The 5000-nt window shown below is 62.8% G+C and overlaps 1 non-coding gene across 1 annotated transcript; it reads left to right on the top strand.

The window, feature by feature from the left end:
- The first annotated feature begins 3440 nt into the window (after positions 1 to 3440).
- Positions 3441 to 3559, top strand: LOC142006136 (5S ribosomal RNA). Its single transcript, XR_012643249.1, has one exon. It is a non-coding gene; the product is annotated as a 5S ribosomal RNA (ribosomal RNA).
- The last annotated feature ends 1441 nt before the right edge of the window (positions 3560 to 5000 follow it).

Below are 5000 nucleotides of genomic sequence, written 5' to 3'. Positions count from 1 at the left end.
TTAGAAATTTTTTCTCTCCCGCCTGGGACCGGGGTTGACCTGTTGTCCCTGCCGGACTTAGAAATTTTTTCTCTCCCGCCTGGGACCGGGGTTGACCTGTTGTCCCTGCCGGACTTAGAAATTTTTTCTCTCCAGCCTGGGACCGGGGTTGACCTGTTGTCCCTGCCGGACTTAGAAAATTTTTCTCTGCCGCCTGGGACCGGGGTTGACCTGTTGTCCCTGCCGGACTTAGAAAATTTTTCTCTCCCGCCTGGGACCGGGGTTGACCTGTTGTCCCTGCCGGACTTAGAAAATTTTTCTCTCCCGCCTGGGACCGGGGTTGACCTGTTGTCCCTGCCGGACTTAGAAAATTTTTCTCTCCCGCCTGGGACCGGGGTTGACCTGTTGTCCCTGCCGGACTTAGAAATTTTTTCTCTGCCGCCTGGGACCGGGGTTGACCTGTTGTCCCTGCCGGACTTAGAAATTTTTTCTCTCCAGCCTGGGACCGGGGTTGACCTGTTGTCCCTGCCGGACTTAGAAATTTTTTCTCTCCCGCCCGGTACCGGGGTTGACCTGTTGTCCCTGCCGGACTTAGAAATTTTTTCTCTGCCGCCTGGGACCGGGGTTGACCTGTTGTCCCTGCCGGACTTAGAAAATTTTTCTCTCCCGCCTGGGACCGGGGTTGACCTGTTGTCCCTGCCGGACTTAGAAATTTTTTCTCTGCCGCCTGGGACCGGGGTTGACCTGTTGTCCCTGCCGGACTTAGAAAATTTTTCTCTCCCGCCTGGGACCGGGGTTGACCTGCTGTCCCTGCCGGACTTGGAAAATTTTTCTCTCCAGCCTGGGACCGGGGTTGACCTGTTGTCCCTGCCGGACTTAGAAATTTTTTCTCTCCCCGCCTGGGACCGGGGTTGACCTGCTGTCCCTGCCGGACTTGGAGCCCGAGGAGGGAATCGGCCACCAGGTCAACCTCCGCTGAAAGCGGCCACGGTTTACCTGGTGCCCGGGGAGCGAATCGGACACCAGGTCAACCTCTGCTAAAGCGACCGAGGTTGACCTGGTGCCCGGGGAGCGAATCTGACACCAGGTCAACCTCTGCTAAAGCGCCAGAGGTTGACCTGGTGCCCGGGGAGCGAATCGGACACCAGGTCAACCTCTGCTAAAGCGGCCGGGGTTGACCTGCTGTCCCTGCCGGACTTAGAAAATTTTTCTCTCCAGCCTGGGACCGGGGTTGACCTGTTGTCCCTGCCGGACTTAGAAAATTTTTCTCTCCCGCCTGGGACCGGGGTTGACCTGTTGTCCCTGCCGGACTTGGAGCCCGAGGAGGGGATCGGCCACCAGGTAAACCTCCGCTGAAAGCGGCCACGGTTTACCTGGTGCCCGGGGAGCGAATCGGACACCAGGTCAACCTCAGCTGAAGCGGCCGGGGTTGACCTGCTGTCCCTGCCGGACTTGGAAAATTTTTCTCTCCAGCCTGGGACCGGGGTTGACCTGTTGTCCCTGCCGGACTTAGAAATTTTTTCTCTCCCCGCCTGGGACCGGGGTTGACCTGCTGTCCCTGCCGGACTTGGAGCCCGAGGAGGGAATCGGCCACCAGGTCAACCTCCGCTGAAAGCGGCCACGGTTTACCTGGTGCCCGGGGAGCGAATCGGACACCAGGTCAACCTCTGCTAAAGCGACCGAGGTTGACCTGGTGCCCGGGGAGCGAATCTGACACCAGGTCAACCTCTGCTAAAGCGCCAGAGGTTGACCTGGTGCCCGGGGAGCGAATCGGACACCAGGTCAACCTCTGCTAAAGCGGCCGGGGTTGACCTGCTGTCCCTGCCGGACTTAGAAAATTTTTCTCTCCAGCCTGGGACCGGGGTTGACCTGCTGTCCCTGCCGGACTTAGAAAATTTTTCTCTGCCGCCTGGGACCGGGGTTGACCTGTTCTCCCTGCCGGACTTAGAAAATTTTTCTCTCCAGCCTGGGACCGGGGTTGACCTGTTGTCCCTGCCGGACTTAGAAAATTTTTCTCTCCCGCCTGGGACCGGGGTTGACCTGTTGTCCCTGCCGGACTTGGAGCCCGAGGAGGGGATCGGCCACCAGGTCAACCTCCGCTGAAAGCGGCCACGGTTTACCTGGTGCCCGGGGAGCGAATCGGACACCAGGTCAACCTCTGCTAAAGCGGCCGGGGTTGACCTGCTGTCCCTGCCGGACTTGGAGCCCGAGGAGGGGATCGGCCACCAGGTCAACCTCCGCTGAAAGCGGCCACGGTTTACCTGGTGCCCGGGGAGCGAATCGGACACCAGGTCAACCTCTGCTAAAGCGGCCGGGGTTGACCTGCTGTCCCTGCCGGACTTGGAGCCCGAGGAGGGGATCGGCCACCAGGTCAACCTCCGCTGAAAGCGGCCACGGTTTACCTGGTGCCCGGGGACCGAATCGGACACCAGGTCAACCTCCGCTGAAGCGGCCGGGGTTGACCTGCTGTCCCTGCCGGACTTAGAAAATTTTTCTCTCCCCGCCCGGAACCGGGGTTGACCTGTTGTCCCTGCCGGACTTAGAAAATTTTTCTCTCCCCGCCCGGAACCGGGGTTGACCTGTTGTCCCTGAAGGACTTAGAAATTTTTTCTCTCCCCGCCTGGGACCGGGGTTGACCTGCTGTCCCTGCCGGACTTGGAGCCCCAGGAGGGGATCGGCCACCAGGTCAACCTCCGCTGAAAGCGGCCACGGTTTACCTGGTGCCCGGGGACCGAATCGGACACCAGGTCAACCTCTGCTAAAGCGCCCGAGGTTGACCTGGTGCCCGGGGAGCGAATCTGACACCAGGTCAACCTCTGCTAAAGCGCCCGAGGTTGACCTGGTGCCCGGGGAGCGAATCGGACACCAGGTCAACCTCTGCTACGGCGGCCGGGGTTGACCTGCTGTCCCTGCCGGACTTAGAAAATTTTTCTCTCCCCGCCCGGAACCGGGGTTGACCTGTTGTCCCTGCCGGACTTGGAGCCCGAGGAGGGGATCGGCCACCAGGTCAACCTCCGCTGAAAGCGGCCACGGTTTACCTGGTGCCCGGGGAGCGAATCGGACACCAGGTCAACCTCCGCTAAAGCGCCCGAGGTTGACCTGGTGCCCGGGGAGCGAATCGGACACCAGGTCAACCTCTGCTACGGCGGCCGGGGTTGACCTGCTGTCCCTGCCGGACTTGGAAAATTTCTCTCCCCGCCTCGGACCGGGGTTGACCTGCTGTCCCTACCGGACTTAGAACATTTTTCTCTCCCCGCCCCGGCCCGGGGGTTAACCTCGGGGCGCACAGCTTCCCGGGTCTGACGTGCACGTCCTGTCACCTCCCGGGCCCGGCGTCCTCGTCCTCCCTTCCCCTTGGGCCGGCTCGGAGGAAGTTTTCCCTCGGCCCGGCCTCCGGGTTAATTGTTTGGGCCCGGCTGACTGAGGCCAGGCTGCTGACGCTAAAGCCCGGGGAGGCGGGGGCCTACGGCCATACCGGACCGAATGCCCCCGATCTCGTCCGATCTCGGAAGGTAAACCGTCCCGGGCCTGGCTAGTACCTGGATGGGTGACCGCCTGGGAATCCCAGGTGCCGTAGGCAGCTTTTGGCCCCAGCGGGGGTAGAGCGGGGCGTGTGTCTGCCGTGCGGGAGCAGGGAAGCCGTGAGGCCAAGGCGGCGCGACGGTCCTGGGGGGCGCTGAGGCCTTTCCCTCTGCCTGCCTGCGTGTCGGGGGCGGGGGGGCGGGCGAGGAAGCTAAGGCCCTCACCCGGTGCGGTGCGATGGCTTGGGTCGGGTCGGGGAGAGGGAAGAAAGCGTGTGTGGAGCGTTGGTGGGGCAGGTGTGTGTGTGGGAGTGCTGGGTTGGGCAGGCCGTTGAGGCGGTGGCGGTGGTGGTGTTTTTGGTGGGAGTGAGTTGGGGTCAGGTGGGTGTGGGGTCCCCCCCGGGGGGTGGATGGTCTGAGGGTTAAGGCTTGGAACGTGCGTCTTGGGGGACCGTGGGTGGAGGTTGTTGAGAGCGGGGAAGGCCCTGGGTCCCGGTTGTGGACTATTAAGCCCGGTGGAGGGGGACCGTGGGTGGAGGTTGTTGAGAGCGGGGAAGGCCCTGGGTCTCGGTTGTGGACTATTAAGCCCGGTGGAGGGGGACCGTGGGTGGAGGTTGTTGAGAGCGGGGAAGGCCCTGGGTCCCGGTTGTGGACTATTAAGCCCGGTGGAGGGGGACCGTGGGTGGAGGTTGTTGAGAGCGGGGAAGGCCCTGGGTCCCGGTTGTGGACTATTAAGCCCGGTGGAGGGGGACCGTGGGTGGAGGTTGTTGAGAGCGGGGAAGGCCCTGGGTCTCGGTTGTGGACTATTAAGCCCGGTGGAGGTGTTGCGTACGGTGGATGTAAGGGGGAGGGCGTATGAAGTGACCGAGGAGTGGGCAAGGAAACGGGGGGAAAAATTTGGAGGCGAAGGCGGCCGAAAAAGGGTGCGGTTGACCTGGTGCCCGGGGAGCGAATGGGCCACCAGGTCAACCCCCGCTGAAAGCAGCGGAGGTTGACCTGGTGCCCGGGGAGCGAATGGGCCACCAGGTCAACCCCCGCTGAAAGCAGCGGAGGTTGACCTGGTGCCCGGGGAGGGAATCGGCCACCAGGTCAACCCCCGCTGAAAGCAGCGGAGGTTGACCTGGTGCCCGGGGAGCGAATCGGCCACCAGGTCAACCCCCGCTGAAAGCAGCGGAGGTTGACCTGGTGCCCGGGGAGGGAATCGGCCACCAGGTCAACCCCCGCTGAAAGCAGCGGAGGTTGACCTGGTGCCCGGAGAGGGAATCGGCCACCAGGTCAACCCCCGCTGAAAGCAGCGGAGGTTGACCTGGTGCCCGGGGAGCGAATGGGCCACCAGGTCAACCCCCGCTGAAAGCAGCGGAGGTTGACCTGGTGCCCGGGGAGCGAATCGGCCACCAGGTCAACCCCCGCTGAAAGCAGCGGAGGTTGACCTGGTGCCCGGGGAGGGAATCGGCCACCAGGTCAACCCCCGCTGAAAGCAGCGGAGGTTGACCTGGTGCC

This window comes from Carettochelys insculpta, unplaced genomic scaffold (assembly GCF_033958435.1).
Source record: "Carettochelys insculpta isolate YL-2023 unplaced genomic scaffold, ASM3395843v1 scaffold_0042, whole genome shotgun sequence".
Lineage (NCBI taxonomy): Eukaryota > Metazoa > Chordata > Testudines > Carettochelyidae > Carettochelys > Carettochelys insculpta.
This window is presented reverse-complemented; position numbering and strand designations above follow the sequence as displayed.